Source organism: Peromyscus eremicus, chromosome 16_21, assembly GCF_949786415.1.
Source record: "Peromyscus eremicus chromosome 16_21, PerEre_H2_v1, whole genome shotgun sequence".
Lineage (NCBI taxonomy): Eukaryota > Metazoa > Chordata > Mammalia > Rodentia > Cricetidae > Peromyscus > Peromyscus eremicus.
The window spans coordinates 1,303,833-1,321,762 of record NC_081432.1 but is presented as its reverse complement, the minus strand read 5'-3'; the positions used below and the strand labels follow the sequence as shown (position 1 = coordinate 1,321,762).

The window sequence follows — 17,930 nt, the reverse complement described above, 5'->3', positions numbered from 1 at the left end:
CCTGGAGAGTGTTGTGCACATAGCAGCTTCTCCTAGGACCAGAGTCTCCTGAAGTGGGGACCTGGGCAGTGGAGTCAGGTTTCTGAAGATGTGATGGGGTCCTTTCTGAGGTGATGTTTTGTTTGTGTTCTAACAAATAAAGCTTGCCTGAAGATCAGAGGGTGGAGCTAGTTAGCCATTAGTTAACCTAGAGGTCTGGAGGTCTGTACAGACAGGAGATAGAAAGTGATATGGCTGGGCGGAGAGAGGGATATAAGATGGGCAGAGACAGGAGCTCTGCCCTTTTTGGTCTGAGGAGTTGGGGAGCTAAGATGTGACTTGGCTGCTCCTTTACTTCTTTAGTCTTTCAGCATTTATTCCAATATCTGACTCCAGGTTTTTATTATTGAGACCAATTAGAATTCACACTACACCTTTCTGCATGTGTGTCTGCACAACAGACTACCTGCCTCAGGCAAGGAGCACATTTCCTAGTAAACCCTAGAGTCATTCAACAACAGGGTAGAGCAGCAATCCTCTACCCAAGAGAGGACATGTGAGCTCAGCTGCTCCTTATCCCCTGGCCTCAGTAGGGGTGCCCTGGTCTGCTTTCTCTACTTGAGAGCAGAGCCTGATTAGCCCCCTTCTCTATCCTGCTTCTCCTTTTATGTGTCCATGGTAACCTAACTTTTTGGCTCACAAATGTAGGACCAGGGTCCAGATTGAACAGGATCAGGGGCTCACCTCTTAGTGCCCCCAGATTCACATGCCATGTGGTATTTCCATAACAAGGCATCCAGGCTTAGCCTCTGGGATGCTTCTTAGACCTCAGGCCCTCAGGCAAGAAAGTGATTTGCAGGATGAGTCTCAGGTTCAGAGAATGGACAGATTGATCCTGAGCATGGCAGCAGTAAAGGAGGGTCTATTAGGGATATGGCCAGACTTTCCCCATGTGCCTGAGGTCCTAGCTCTGATAGTAGAACCAGAGAGAGGTCTTTGAGGGACCACTGGCTTGATGAAAATCACAAGGATCAGAATTCACAAACCATGCAAGTCCCCTCTAATAAGAACAACTGTCCTTGGATCCACAAGTCCAACTTCTGACCCCAGGTTGGAGTTATTTGTTATTATCTCTGATGAAGTTAGGGTCTCAAAACTCAGTTCCCAACACAGTCAGTATGGACTGATATAAGCCACATAAACTTATTTACCTTGGAGATACACAGGAATTCTAAGTGTATATAGACATCTTGAGAGCTAAATGATCTAGGACTGTTAACTTATTGGTCCTTGGGCTGTGACTGAGGAGGAAGTTGTGACCCAGGCCAGGAGGACATGGATCAGGGTAAAATAACTTGTCTCTGGACACTGCTTCCAGGATCCCAGGCCCAAGAGCTGGGTCAGAGTGAGGAGGCAGGCTTTAGTTTATTTTAGTTTTGTCAATTTGACACAGCTAGCTTTATACTGGAAGAGGAACTTGAATGGAGAAAATGCCTGCATCAGAATGCCTCCAGGCTAGGTTGTAAGGCATTTTCTTGATCAATGATTGATATGGGAGGGTCCAACTCACTGTGAGTGCAGCCATTGCCAGCAAGCAGCATTCCTCCATGGATATTGCTTCAGTTCCTGCTTCAGGTTCCTGCTGTAACTTCCTCAGTGATGGCATGTGACCTGGGATTCGTCAGATGAAGTAAACTCTTTTTTCCTCAAGTTGATTTTCTTCATGGAGATTTGTCACAGCAATTGAAAAACAGACTAACACAAACCACCACTGGGCATGTATGACAACTTCACAGGTACCCAAACTTGTTTTTGACAGAGGGCATTGATTTATGGGTTAGTTTTAGTTTTTACTTATATGTATGTTTGTGTGTGTATAGTACATGCCAATCAATTGGAGGTGCATGTACTATCATCTAGGAGAGGACATCAAATCCCATGGAGCTGGAGTTCCAGGAGGTTGTGAGTAGCATTTTGTTAATGTTTGGAAATGAACTCATGTCAACTGTAAAAGCAGTTAGCATTTTTAAAAGCTAAGCCACCCTTTCAATCCCAGGGTAGTTACATTACTCTTTGCTGGATTCCAGGGCCTGGAACAAGGCCAGGCACTTGGTGGATTCTCCAACATTACCTGGGGTATATCTGAGAAGCAGATCTTCTAAAAGTGGAGCCTAGAGAAGGAAAGGCTGGTTGCTTGTTGATGTGGTGGAGATCTTCTCTGTCAGGTATGTGAGACATTCTATCCAGCTCAGGCCTGGATACCTTCCTCCAGCAAGTCCTGGAGACCCCTCTATACCTGGACACAGCACCAAGCCTCTGGCCAAGTGCTGAAACCTGAGCCACATCTGACCTCGCAGGCTTGGAGTGAGCAGGGAGGGACAACTTAGGTAGAGGAAGTCTCCCTCATTCTGCATGTCTGATGCTTCCCATTACTCCCCTAACCGTGCAACAGCTATACAGCCATGGGAGCTGCTGCTGACCACAGACAAAAACTATGGCACCAATATAAGATCAGAACTAAGCAATGGTGTCTGTATGGACACAGATGGGACAAGAGGAGGCCACATCTGCATAGGACCCAAAAAAATGATAAGGGTAAGTACACTTTGGTCCTTAATCTTAGAGATATTAAATGGTGGTCATAACTTAGATGGTATGATGTTGTTTAGAAGGTTCCCAATGGGTACACAGAGTATTGTGCTGCATGTCTGGGTCTTGAGGGTCTGTGGAGGGTCAGCCTGGTGTCATAAGGAGACACTGGAAAGATTTTTGCATTGGAAATTATCAGAGATATGTCAGTAGTACATTATCTTTTTCAGCTCCTGCTGCTTCTGCTCTTGGCCTTCCTTGGACATGGTGTGCATGGCCACCGACAGAGCAGCCAACTCCCATCCTAAATTCCTTCATCCTCCCTTAGATCCCTGTGATCTCTGATCACCAGGAAGCCAAGGCTTAATGCAGGTAGCCTCAGCTGGCCAATAAAAAACTGTGACACAACAGTGAGGCAATGAAATCCCCTGAATCTGGACCCAGAGATGGACACTTCAGTGAGGTACATAGCCCTTTACTTTACTTTCCCTCCTTGATTCTGTCAGCTCCATCAGCATCTGGGCTAGGACTCAGAAGGATGTTGTGAACAGGACCAGTACAGAGATCACAGTAAGCAACTGGTCCCCAGACACTGCTCCCAGGATACCAGGCCCTAGAGCTGGGTCTGAGTAGGGAGCAGGGCTCTAGAGATTCCTCTCACAGTAGTTAATCTTTCCATGATTCAACCCTCTGGGTCTCTGTCATTCCCATTGGGAATTCTTAGAGAAGCATCATAGTTATAAAGTGGCTAAGGACAAGTCTGGACTCCCTCTAGCTATGATATTTCTCTATCCTTTCCTCTGAGGCTGGCCTCCTGCAGCCCTGGTTCATATTCAGAGTGGTGGGCTACTTGTAAGACTAGGTGATGGTGGGAAACAATAGAGATCTTGTACTTGCTCTGCCACTACAGCCTGGGTAGGAATGGTGACTGTCACCAGGCAGATAACAATCCAGCAACTCAGCAGAGGTCTCTGTAAAATGGCTGAGGCCACTGCTCTGGTCGAGTATTGACTGGAAACCTGTTCCATTATCTCTCCTGTGCTGTGGGTGCTTGAAAGTTTTTAAAAATCTTTTGCTTGCCTCCCCTTCTGCCCCTTTAATTCATTCATTTTCTTTGTTTTTATTTTGTTTGCTTGTTTGTATTTAAAGACACGATTTTTCTGTGTAGCCTTGGCTGTCCTGGAACTCGCTCTGTAAACCGGGCTGGCTTAGAACTTAGAGGTCTGCCTGCCTCTGCCTCCTGAGTGCTGGGATTAAAGACATGCACTACCACTGCCTGGCTATATTTTATTTGTGTATGACACTTTTTCTGTGCGCCATGTTCATGCTTAGTGGCTGTGGAGGACAGAAAACGTGTTTGGATACCCTGTGAGATGGCTGGGTGCTGGGAATTGAACCCAGGTTTCCTGGAAGAGTGGCCAGTGCTTTTAATACCTAGGTCATATATACAGGCCCCTTTAAATGTTTGTTCCTGTTAGAACTATGGAGATATCCTGGAACTGACTTAAACAGGGCTTTGGTAACTCCTTCTAACAGGGTGGGGGTCCTCTATAAACCCTACTTTAGGAATTCAGGATGTTTTCCTGGTCCTAGTTTATAAAGTTTCCCTCTCTATGTTGCTGGTATTTTCAGAGATGTCTGGTCCTCACTCACTACTTCCGACAGCTGCTCCTGAACTTGGAAAGTGTTCCCTGTAGATTCTAGAGGACTGTTGCTGTATGTCCTGTTGTCCTCCATCCTGAGGAAGTGGGCATCCCAGACTCATCTGTTTTTGTTTCCTGTATCTACAGGGAATGACACTTGTCTTCAATGCTGAGTATGAGTCTGGTGTGATTCTCCCCAGGTGTCCCTGTTTCTGAGAACAGAGGTGTTTCTTTCATTGTCTTACAAGACCCATGGACCCTCTTGACCAAGGAATCTCCATACTATTGTCATGAGACATTTTAGGGTCAAAGCCTGTTTTCTGACAGCTGTAATAAGCTGTGATTGGCCAATACAATAAGATAACTAATGACACAAATACAGTGAAAATTAGAGAAAGGATGTTTATTACATGTGACCACAGTGGGAAGAGGAGCAAACAGGTCCAGTGACTCACTCTGAGTCTCCATTTCATCTTTAGCATCCTGACATGAGGTTTAGGTTTAAATATGGGGAAAGAGGACTTTCCCCCCATTTTACTCTTTAATTTTCCTATTTTATTTTCCTAATAAACTAGAGCTTTCTGGTCATCACTCACCTCTTCTCAGTTACCCGACTTTCCCCAGTTCATTCCCTGGAGATTCTCTCTGTCTGTGCCTGTGTGTCCTCCTCCATCATGGGTTTCTTATCCTTGAACTCTGCATTTTCCCACTCCTAACTTCTAAGTGCTGGCATTACAGGTGTGTTCCATGACACACAAATATTCAGAGAAGGTTTAAAGTATGTCGTCTATAAGTGTTGTCAGGAATTTAGCAAGTGACATATAGACGTAGGAAGTGTACTGTTATTGTGTGTACTTTTTTTTGTGGTTATTGTTGTATTGAGACAGGGTCTCATGTAGCTTAGCATGGTATGGATCTCCTGATGTTGTTTATGCCTCTCCTTCTGAAGTGCTGCGATTACAGTCATGTAACTACCATGTCTTGTTCTAGTGTAAGAATTTTGTTAATAAATTCTTAGAGAATTTTTTTTTTTTAGTGAAAAAAAACATGGGATAAACTGTGTTATAAGCATTGAGAGCCTAAATTTCATGGTGTCCATTCCCAGTTAAAAGAATCAATGACAAAAAAATTATAATTGCTTATACTAGGGATTACATGGACAGAGGTTCATACTTACCTCCCAGAAATTTGGGCACATCACCATCTCTGGACTCCTGTGCACAGGGACTGAATTGCCAGGAAATTGCTGGGAAACTGTACACAAAGAAACTTGCTAAAATAAGTACATGTTAATAATAGAGAGCATGCAGCCGCTGCCATGTACAGCTGGTGGTTCTTTTCTTCTTCCTGCCCACACTGCACTCCTTTGGAACATACTTAATTGCTTTGGGATGGTCTGTATGTCAAGTGTGTTGCTGATTGGTCAATAAATAAAATACTGATTGGCCGTTGGCTAGGCAGGAAGTATAGGCGGGACAAGGAGGAGAATAAAGCTAGGAAGTGGAAGGCTGAGTCAGAGAGACACTGCCAGCCACCATCAGGACAAGGAAGATGTAAAGTACCGGTAAGCCATGAGCCACGTGGCAAAGTAAAGATTAATAGAAATGGGCTGAATATAAGTGAGAGCTATACAATGATAGGCCTGAGCTAATGGCCAAGCAGTTTAAATAATGTGAGAGTCTGTGTGTTTATTTTATAAGTGGGCTCTGGGACTGGCGGGACTTGGCGGTGGGAGCTGGAGAAAAATTCTCCAGCTACACTTAATGATTATATTCTCTTCCTCTTCTAATAAACACTGTAATCAATCCACGGACCACCAATACCTTCCCTTGTCAGCTACAATGATGATTAAAATCCAAGTCAAAAAGAGAACATAAGTAATTTTTGACACTTGAATACCTCACCATAAATTTACCAACTTCTTCTTGTGCTTGTGATATTTAGAGACATATGTGGTGATATTGACAATTGACTTTTTGATAGTTTTTACTTAAATATGTGAACACTGAAAGATCTAAGGACTTGATCAAGCATGCTTTCTTTTAAAATTAACATTCGTAAACACAGCACACACTCAATGTACAAGACTCTCCTATGGACATAGATGCAGCAGATGATGAAGAATTCAATCATATTTCAAGTCCACAGTGTAAACAACCTTAAAGAAATACTGCTGTGTCAATTTAGAGAATATAAAATGTAAAAATCTACAAGGAGCACAGTGTGGAGGACTCTGACATTTATTCTTAAGTTTTAATGACTTTTATGTGCATGGGTATTTTGCCTGCATGCATGTCTATGAATCATGAGCACACACAGAAGAAGGAATGGGGTCCCCAGGGACTGGAGTCACAGAGAGTTGTGAGCAGCCATGTGGATCCTAGGAATCCAACACAGGTTACCTGGAAGAGCAGCCAATGCTCTTAGCTGCTAAGCTAACTCTGCAGCCCATTCCCTATGCCCTTAATTTCAGCATTCAGGAGGCAGCGGTAGGAGGATGTCTTTGAGTTCCAGACGAGTCTGACCTACACCCCAAGTTCTAACAAGGGAGATTGATACAGGAAGACCCTGTCTCAAGAAAAGTCCCATCATCTGAAGATGTTAATAAAAACATTCCTCCTGCAGCAGCTGAGAGGGCTCAGCAGTGAAAAACACTTGCTGTTCTTGCAAAGGACTAGAGTTGGGTTCCCAGCACAGACATTAGGCCACTCACAGCCTCCTGTAAATGCAGCTCCAGTGGTTAGGGTGACCTCTTCTGACCTTCACAGTCAACTGTACTGGGTAGTGTAGAACACACCACACAATCATAAAATATATACAACCTACATATTTCTGTTAAGCTGCATTTTCATAAATTTCAAATAAATAATTGTTAAGAAGATATAAAATCTACCCATTTTTTTAGTGGGAAAGAGAAAAGTATTTGTCAGAATGTAAACATCCATAAAAGATCTATTTCTGCTGGGCGGCGGCGGCGGCGGCGGCGGCGGCGGCGGCGGCGGCGCACGCCTTTAATCCCAGCACTCGGGAGGCAGAGGCAGAGGCAGGCAGATCTCTGTGAGTTCAAGGCCAGCCTGGTCTACCGAGTAAGTTCCAGGACAGTAGGACTGTTACACAGAAAAACCCTGTCTTGAAAAAAAAAACCAAAACAACAAACAAACAAAAAAATCTATTCCTTCCACCATAATTATGCTTTGAAAAACACTTAATCCACTTTAAAATCCACTTTCTGATTTAGCCTAAAAGAAACAGATAGTTAGGACAGTTAGTAAAGATGTTTAGGGACATGATTTAGGTTATTCTGCCAGTTGCTCTAATAAGAGATACAGAAAGGGCAAATACAGGCCCAAAGTTACCTTCTGCTTTGTTAGATGTGAGATTTGCAGGGATGGAAAATAAGAACAAGGAGGTTTCATGCATTATAGAGCCACGAATTCTGCCTGTGGAAGAATATCCTTCTTTCATGCAATTAGTTATTAATATCTTTAATGAAGCAAATGTCTCAAAACTCTTGGTTCACAACATGAATTGATAAAAATCCACATAAACAAAATTATGTTGAGGTCCATTCACTTTCTAAGTGTGTGAAGAGATCCTGATGTTAGAATGATCAGAAAATACTGACTTATTCTCCCCGGGGCTAGACTTGGAAAGATGCTGTGAAAAGGACCAGTAGGGTAAGCCATTGTCTCCAGACACTGCTCCTGGGATACAAGACCCCAGAGTTGTGACTGAGCGGGGAAAGAGGGACTCTTTCCCATCACCCATCTACCAGTCTCTGACACTCCCACAGAGAATTCTAGGAAAGTCTCCCTGAATCAGGATTATGAATGAAAAGGGATACGTCCTATTCAATCTCTGCTCATCACTCTATTGAGGGCCACTGTCGTTGGCCATGTCAGAGGAGCTGCAGACAGCAATGGAACCTAGGAAATACAGCCCAGAGGATAACAAAGCTACTCTGAGTGCATCCTGGAGAGGCAAGGCCCCAGAGGATTATTTCCAGAACGCCCCTTGCTTCTGCTGTGCTTCCTCCTGCATGTGCTGTCCTGTGCCTGCTGTGTTTGCCATGTGGGATTTCCCACTGTATCTAGTATAGTGTGATTGTTTTTTGGGAAAATCTTACTCCTCACTGAGTAATTTACATACAGATCATAATGAAGATGATTTTTATAAGATCAGTGATTAGTTAGATCTATTATTTAATTAGCCTTTCTGATTTAGCCTAAAAGAAACAGATAGTTAGGACAGTTAGTAAAGATGTTTAGGGATATGATTTAGGTTATTCTGCCAGTTGCTCTAATAAGAGATACAGAAAGGGCAAATACAGGCCCAAAGTTACCTTCTGCTTTGTTAGATGTGAGATTTGCAGGGATGGAAAATAAGAACAAGGAGGTTTCATGCATTATAGAGCCACGAATTCTGCCTGTGGAAAAACAGGCTGATGCTCAAAGACAACAATTATGTCACTACACTCAAGGTTAGGCCTGAGTTCCTTGGTCCTGTAACTTACAGAGTTAATCACAGGCCCCAGTACGCACCTTGAAAAAACAAAGTTGTGAAAGGAGATTATTGTGTGTAAAGGAAAATAGATGGTGAACTGAGCCTCATTTAGAGTTTCTCTAGAGTAAGGAATAGAAATCTGTTCCACTGAAATCGCAAACAGCTGCTTGCCAGTACAAAAGGAACTGGTTGAATTACACTTAGCTTGCTTAAAACTTTGTCAACCGGTAATAAAAGAATCATTGCTTGGGGTGAAGATGTTATAGTGGGAAAATCAATACAAAGAAAAATGTTTAACTACTTGTTGGCTTCTAAGGAAAGCATGCAACTTGTCATCTTAATGTGATTTCTTCTTATGTAAAGCTTTTAACTTGTTTTTGGAAAGTATGTAACTAATGGTTGTGAGGTGATCTGTTTTTGTGTTGAAATCTGTATTGGGAGGTATAAAGGGATAAGAAATAGAATAGGAAAGGAAGGAGTAACAGGAAAAATCAGGGGAAAGGTAGAAAAATAACAGGGAAAACAACTGGGAAGAAAAAGAAAAACAGCAGATAAAAGAAGAGAACACAGAGGACAGGGAGAGCGAAGGACAACCAACAGAGAAGACAACAAAGTGAAGAATCAGTCTTTGGTAAAGACTAATAAAGTACAGATGAAGTTCCTTTGCTTGTGTCTGCTTCAGTTCTAATAGCTGGTCCAGTCCACACCTCCTCAGTTTCTCTGACCCGCTGAGAGCCTGCTGAGGGCTGGGCCCCTAGGCAGCAGGCCACTGCTCCATGCCCTCCTCTGGCCATCGGAGGAGGGGAATGGTCTGAGAAGCTACAGCACCTCACAAGGCTGGCCTCCATTGTCACCCAACACCCCCCCCCCCAGCTTTTCCTTCTGGACTGCCCTGTCCAGCCCTTTGTCCACTCCCTGTGCAAGTCCTGAGCCCTACTCACCTCCAAGCTAGTGGACCTCAGGGGTCCCAGGAGGAGGGCTGGGATCTCACTGTCTGAATGGTTTCCAGTTCACACTCCTTGAAGTTTTACACATCCTTGTGTCCACCCTGGGCCTCTGAGAACCTTGTTTTATTGCCTTAGGGTATATAGATCATTGTAGCTAGAGTTTTCCTGCCTGGCCCACGGTCAGGGCAAATCTCTCACCTGCCAGTCCCACAGCCACTCAGACCCGACCAAGTAAACACAGAGACTTATATTGGTTACAAACTGTATGGCCGTGACAGGCTTCTTGTTAACTGTTCTTACAGCTTAAATTAATCCATTTCTATAAATCTATACCTTGCCACGTGGCTTGTGGCTTACCGGCATCTTCACATGCTGTTTGTCATTGTGGTGGCTGGCAGTGTCTCTCTGACTCAGCCTTCTTCTTCCCAGCTTTATTCTCCTCCTTGTTCCGCCTATACTTCCTGCCTGGCCACTGGCCAATCAGTGATTTATTTATTGACCAATCAGCAACACACTTGACAAACAGACCATCCCACAGCAGATCATAAGCATTTGTTGGGCCTCAATTCATTGGAGTTCAATAAAGGAGCCAGGTGGATGAAGGAGGGGACAGAGTATGGGAGCAGGAGGCATAAAAAACAAGGGGCAGAGAGTCAGAGAGAGCACGTGGAACCTGTTTCTAGTACCAGAGTAAAGACTATGAGTGAGACCTGGTACAGAAGTCTCCACATCAAAAACTGGAGGGAGTCACCTGGATTTCAGTCTGAGATTCGGCCCTAGGCTGTGGGACTGGCATAGACGCTAGACCTGGGAGACCTACTGGTCACGATTTGCTTTCCATTTCAGTTTATGTCTAAATCCCACCAGTGGGAAGGACAGGGCTATGTCTGTGACAGTGAGTGCTCCAGCTGTCATTGGAATTCTCACTGTCTAGACAACGTATGAGGTCCTACTGGCTGCTTCAATGATATGGGTCATAGTTTGAGTGAGAGTGGAGCCCATAGGCTCGCATGTTTGAATGGTTGGACCCCTGGTAGCAGAACAGTTTGAGAAGGCTTGGGAGATGTATGGCCTTGTTGGGGGAGGTGTGTCATTGGGAGTGGGCTTAGGAGTTTCAAAAGCCCACACGAAGTCTACCCCACTCCTGCAGCTTTCAGATCAGATGGGAGCTCTCAGCTACCTCTCCAGCACCATGTCTGACTGCCTGCTTCTTTGCTCCTCAAACAAGCTGAGGTAAGGAAGGAAACTCTCCCATCTGCTCTGAGAGTGGAGCTGCTGTCCCCTGAGGCTTCCTCCTCAGCAGGGAGCAGCTGGAACACTTACTATGTGTGCATGAAAGGGGGAAGAGTGCTCCTGGGTAGCCTGACTCAGTATGAGAGAGGGACTCTCCAGAGGGTCACACTTATCTCAGGACAGTTCAGTTTGTCAATGAAGCAGCAGCTCCCTTCCATTTGCATTGTGAACCATGCCCTCTCTCGGGTCTGTTCACTGTCCACACACAATGGCATTGAAGGCCTGACTCCAGAGTTGCTGAGTATCTCTACCCACCTGCACCAGCACCACCACACCCCTACCTCCCCAACCCAGACAGAACCAGAAGTCTATTTTCTTAGAAGGAGATCCAGAGTCTCCTGCTCTGTGCTGGCTCATACTGATCCTGAAATTTCCCAAGAAATGGATTATTCAGATACTGACTTTGGGTTGCTGTGTGGCGTCTGCACCCTTCCTCCAGCATGGTTCTCCCATCCTTACCAGGGATGGTCTCATGAGCACTGCTGGATCCTCAGGAAAAATGCTAAATGTCTGTATTTCCAATTCATCTCTCTAGACTAGCACCCTTCTAAACACTTGTGACCCATGAACTCACATCTGAAGGAAAACCAACCTGAGGTAATGAGCCCTAGGCTTCTACCTGCTGAGATCACCCTGAGCTGGCAGAGAGATGGGAACAACCAGACTCAGGATGTGGAGCTTGGGGTGACCAGACATGCAGGAGACAGAATCTTCTAGAAGTGGGCAGTTGTGGAGCTGCCTTCTGCAGCTGAGCAGAGATACACATGTCATGTGACTCATGAAGGGCTGCATGAGCCTCTCACCCTGAGATGGGCAAAGACTGTCTATGAGCACAAAACCCATTCACAGAGAAAGTGGGAGCCCCTTGAGAGACCTGGAACAGGGTCAAGACTGAGAGATGGAGGTTAAGAGTCCTTGTCAGAGCCTTCTCAGCACACCATCTCCATCATGGCAATTGTTTCTGTCCACATTCTTGGAGCAGTGGTTATGGGAGCTTTGGTCATTTTTATGATTAAAGAAGGGGAATAAAGGTAAGGAATAGTCAGGGTCTGCCCCAGCCAGCGGGGTCTTCAACAGGGACCTATAGGGAGGGCCGGCGAATGAGAGGGACAAGAGACACAAAGAATGAGAGCAAGACAGGACGTCTGATCAAGCTCCAAAATTTTACTTTTCTCACAAGGCATATATAGGTAGGCAAAGGGGGTTGCAAACAGGAAGGGACTTAATTATAGGCTGTTCAGCCAGCAGGGAATGTTGCTCTGGGGGTTATCTATCTACCCTTGTCTAACTGCCTAATTGCTTAACTGCAGCTCATTCACCTGATATCTGAGAAGAAGAGGTTCTGGTATTTGTGGGAAGAGGTTCTGGTGCTATGGAGACTTAAGCAAGACCTAGATCTAAGAGGAGAGGAGAGAAGCCCAAATATGGCATCATGTGTGTCAAGGGTCGCTTAGGCTTATGGCTCCTGTCAAGGGTCCTGTTTTTCTTCCCCTGGGATTTCAAGGCCAACCTCTGTATGTGCTCTGTCCATAAGGGGAAATTTGTATTCACAAATAAGTGCTTACTCAGCCTGGGACATATGTGAAATGCACAGAAAATAATGTGCAGTCATTGTGCTGATGATGGAGATGATGGACTCCCGACTCCTTGAAATCTGGGGTTAGAAGGAACGGAAGGTGCTGCTGAGAACAGAACTGCAGGAGCACAGTTGTTCTTATCCATATTTGCTGTCCCATCTTGTCTCCTTCCCTCCCTTGGATCTGCAGTCACAGTTAAGTAACATCCCTGGGATGAGGACCAGGAGATTTCTCATGATCCTCATGACCCTACTGTCTCCCTGGATACTTACAGGATGTTTTCTACCCACAGTTCAATGTTGGGACAGTCCTGATCAGGCTGCAGGTAAGTATGGTAGGGGCTGCTTTCAGAGACCCTTATGGTTTCACTGACGGAGCCCTGGAAGAGCTCAGCCACCCCATATCTCTTCAATATCCTGTGGGCTTTGAGTAGGACCTCTTAGGGTTTTATCCGGTGGGAAGGGTACCTAGGATATATGGGCTTCTCTCACAGCTTTAAAGAGGTGAGACTGTGAGATTGTGCAATAGTCAGAGGACAGAGACCTTATCCTGACTCTCAGTTATTGGGACAGTTTGAATGTGTGACGGGATGATCAAAGTGTCACTACTCACAGAGACTGGTCTGAATTTTTTTTTCCTAATTATTGTCTTCTGAAGGTGGAGACAGCTGCCTTGTGTGGAACTGAGCAATAGAGACTTTTCTCTGGATTCCCCATTTTCTACTGTGAGTTCGGGAACTCCAGACTTCTCATTCTGCAGCCCACATTGGTTGTGTCCAAGTGCCTGTCTCTTAAATACCTAGTGTAAAAACGTGAGACTCACAGCCCAACCATGTGTCTATTCCCCAGTGTGCTCTCCAGCAGAGGCAGAACTGGGACCTTTCCATCCATGACTGTACTCTACTGTAGTGGAAGTAACACTCACACTTTCTGCTTGACATGAAGGGTATTATGTATATGGCTTTGCATTTATTGCCATGCTACTATGGAAAATCGTTAAAAATTAATAGATAAAACACAGGCTGAGAATGTGATAGAATTGTTATTTTCTGAGTCAAGACTATTGCCTTTGGTCAAAGACAAGAGATCTGTGAGGCCAAGTACGGTCAGGGATGTGCCCATCTATGGCTTAGGCCACCATGGCCTTTCCATGGTCTCTCTCAGCTATGTCTTCTTCACGAATCCTTAGTCTCTGTCTTTCCAGTAAATCTGTTCTGCCAGGACCTGTGATCAGAAGGACTCAGATATGTTTAGAGCCTCATGCAGTATCAGGGAACTTGGCTTCACAGTCGGATTTCAGATCGAGGTTGGTGTCAGAACCATCAGTTATAATTCCACGTTTGTACAGGGAATTGTGTCTTTCCTAGAACTGCAGGGTCCCCAGTCTTTGACAACAGCAAGAAGTGTTTCTGTCATTGTCCTACAAGACTCACAGAGACCTTCAGTTCAGGAGACTTTGTGTCACCAGAGTTGTGAAGGTCAAAGCCTGGTATCTGATAGCCCGGGACCCTAGACTTGGCCATCTCTCCACAGTAAGCCAAGGAAGGAGATAAGAAGATTGGAAAATAGAAAAAGGACACTTATTGAATGTGGCCATGTTGGGAATAGGAACAAGGAGGTCCAGTGACCCCCCATGGTCATCTTTAGGACCCTGGCAGGAGACTTATGCTCAAATACAGGGCAGGAGTGATTCCCCATCCCTGAAACACCAGCAGCTTAGGCCTTCTGTGTCTTCATTGTAAGATACTTGATTAAATCCAATCTCACCAGGCCCATGTTTCAGAGATCAGGCAGCCACAGAGGCAGGCCCTGTAGTCCTTCCTTAGAACCCTTTCCTTCTCCAGAGAACTCTGTTTACAGCTCAGTGCCAGGGCTGTGTTCACAGCTCACTCTCAGCAGTGGCTCCCTTGAAACATTAGAACTGAGTTAGAGCCCCAGCAGCCAAGTCAAAGGAAGGTCCCAGACCCTTATACTCAAGCATTGGGGAGGTGGAGACAAGAATCCTGGAGCTTGACTGCCAGCAGCTCTAAACATCTGTGAGCTCCAGGCTGGTGAGAAACTTTGTGCCAAAATATGTGACTAGCATCCTTAGGGAGGATAGTCCGTGCTGACCTCTGGTATTTCCTTGTACCCAAACAGGGACACACTCACAATTGCACATGTCCATGCATGCACACACGTGTGCACTTACAACACACAGTGACACAGACACAGAGAGACAGACAGAGACAGGGAGACAGACAGTCAGAGGAGAAATTGTAGTGGGTGGAGAGATAGCTCAGTGGTTAGGAACCCATGGTACTGTTTCAGAGGTCCCAGGGGGTGTTCATGCTTCTATGACTTTGAGGACAATACAGCAGTCATGGTGGCACACAGTTATACATGCATACAAAACACTCATTCATAAATGAAAAACAAATGCAGGTGTTAAAAAAGAAATTGTAAACTGCACAGAAGGCCTGCTTATTATGTTATAACATACTCATTTCTCCTTTAAGTACCTGATTATAGCCAGTGAATGATCAGTACTATAAGTGACTCTAGTATGTCAATGAAGTCTCAGTCACTAATATTTTAATACAGAATGTTACTGATGACTTTCTCAGTACTGCAAAGTACTTTTTTCTCTGGACCTTGCACTCTCCCTCAGGTGTCTAGTTAGAGCCAAGGCAGCCACCAGCAGCAGGAAGAGAGAGGCCCAGGGATTTCATCCCAAATGATGGCTCTGTGTTGAAGTTATAAAGCTGATCAGGGTGAAGCTGATTAGCTTCTCTACAAATTCCTAGTAGGAATGACAGGGGACTGGTGGGTTCAACAGTGGAAAGATTAACTCCTGAGAAAGGAGTCTCTGGAGTCCTGCTCCCCACCTCAGACCCAGCTCTGGACCTGGCATCCCTGTGCAGTGTCTGGGGACAAGATGCTTTAGCTTGATGCCTGTCCTCCTGGTCCTGCACATAGCATCCTTTGAGAGGCCAACGACTCAGCAGTTCTCAAATGCTCTGATGTCAGGATCTCTACACACAGAGAAACTGTGTAGAGGTCAACAGTAAGGGTGCTTACGTGCATTTCAATCCATATGCATCATGGTAGGAAATGGAGTTTGAGAGAGTTGCCTCATTGACAGATACAATGATTGTAAACAGAACATTTCAAGAGAGGAAAAGCTATTTTCCAAAATACTAGGATTGGCTGAGATGAACAGACCTTTCTGGATGTTTACATTTCTGCAAGTCCTTTTCCTCATCCTTCCTTGTGGATCTCCATTTAATCTTTGTGCTGTATTTGAGAGACAGAAATGTATAGCTTCACAGAAATGTGTGGTTGGACTGTTATATGTTTCAGTCCCTCTTGTGTTTGTATCCAGGAGTACAGTTGTCTGGTGAAGTCAGAAGAGGGCACCAGAAACCATGGACCTGGAGTTGAGCAGCTTGTGGGCTGGGAAGCCTTGTTGATGAGAACACACTCTGGTCCTCTGCAGGAGCAGCAAGTGCTCTTCACTACTGAGCTCTCTTCCAGCTCAAGGAGGACTTCTTTTATGAACATCTTCAGATAATTGTCAATTATTTTTTGAGACAGGGTCTCACTATGTATTCCTGGCTGGCCTGGAACCTGCTGTGTAAACCAGGCTGGCTTTGTACCTACAAAGATACATCTACCATTTTCTCCAAAAGGCTAGGATTAAGTACATGAGCTATCACACTGGGTCCCTGTAGATTTTTACCTATGATATGTCACTAAGCTGATACATGTGGTACTTGTTCAAGGTTTATTCTGTAAACATGAATTGTCATTGAATACTACACAGTACTCAATTTGTGTCCACAGGAGAGTCTTGTGTGTTGAGTGGTTTTCATGTTAATAGATGTTATGTTATAAGCAAGGCACGCTTTGTCCAAGTCCAGAGATCTGTCAGTGTTCACATATTTCAATAAATACTATCAAATCTCAATTGTTACTGGTATCACAAATTTTGCCAGCAAATTTAAAAATATTAGGAAGTAGTTAAGTTTATGGCAAGGAATTCAATTGCTCAAAAATCCTAGTGTTCTTCAGAGAGCTTAGATTTTGTCATTGCTGAAGTTAACTGGGGAAAGGATTGGCAGACAATGACTTGATCTCATTTTATGCTGCAGTATGAAGAGAAGAGATTTAAGTGTACTACCAGGGCATGCAGGATTTTGAGAAGCAAAGAAAGCCAAATATGGCCTCTGACCACAAGACCTAAGACATAATTCTTTGCCAGGGTGCAAAACAGCTCTCATCTTCCCCAAGAACAAGCTCTGTGTTCACATACACACTACTTACCCCATCTCAGCCCTTCATGGCATGTGGATCTCTGCTGCTGTCCATATGGCACCACTACAGCTGCTCACTTCTGGACAATTCCATCCTCTGCAGGCCTGGTGCCCACCACCTCTATGTCCTGGGTCTGGTTGTTCCCTTCTCTCTGCCAGATCAGGGTGATCTCAGCATGGTAGAAGCTCAGGGCCCAGTCTGGGATCCCTCACCATTCTGGCTCTGTTGTGGACTCAGAGTATAAACTAGAGGTTCTTTATCAAAATTCTCTCAGATGCACAGTGTAACTGTGTGGTCATAGCACGAGTGTGTGAGTTGACGCGGGTCCATGGAATGAAGTCTCAGAAGCATCTTAAGAATGAATCTAGCCTTTCATGGCTGCAGGGGGTTTCAGCCTGGAAGGACTGGAGCACTCTTCCCTTCACCTAAGCCAGTTTTATTTCTCTCTAATACGGTTTAGCCAGTTAATTTCCATATGCTCAAAACACCCTGAAAGAGGCTCCCAACAATACAATGCCAAGTGCAAATTCCTCGATTTCTCAGGTACCACGGTTTTCCGGGTTTCCTGAATCAAGTTTTGCATAGGCCTTTGTATCCTTGGGAAACTCGGAGACAAGATTCACACAGAGGACAGCAAGAGAAACAAAAGGTGTCTGCTAAACAAAGGACGGATTAGGGCTAGGTGCTGCTCTCTGGAGCCAGCCCAGGTGCAGCTCAGCGGGAATGCCACCACAGCACAGGTATTTCCTTGTCTCTTGCTCCAATACTTTGTCCCTTCCTTCTTCATTTCTTGGGCCTAAAAATGTTATAGGCCCATTGAATAAATGTTCAGTGTTGGGCATGTCAGTTAGGGAAATGGGGTTCATCATTTCTTTCCTTCCTTTATCCTCTCAGCCAGATTAGCACCTGGGCTCGGACTCAGAAGGATGTTGTCAGCGGGACAAGTACAAGGATTAGAAAGATTAGCTTGTCCCTGACACTGCTCCCAGGGTACTAGGCACCAGAGCTGGGTCTGAGGTGGGAAGCAGGGCTCTAGAGAATCCTCTCCCAGGGCATAATCTTTCCATGACTCAACCCACCAGGTCTCTGTCACTTCTACTGGGA

At 45.0% G+C, this 17,930-nt stretch overlaps 1 long non-coding RNA gene across 1 annotated transcript; it reads left to right on the top strand.

Annotated features, from left to right (window-relative positions):
* The first annotated feature begins 11,798 nt into the window (after window positions 1–11,798).
* Window positions 11,799–13,559, top strand: LOC131926473 (uncharacterized). The gene is made up of 3 exons (XR_009383490.1): window positions 11,799–11,985; window positions 12,824–12,856; window positions 13,189–13,559. It is a non-coding gene; the product is annotated as an uncharacterized LOC131926473 (long non-coding RNA).
* The last annotated feature ends 4,371 nt before the right edge of the window (window positions 13,560–17,930 follow it).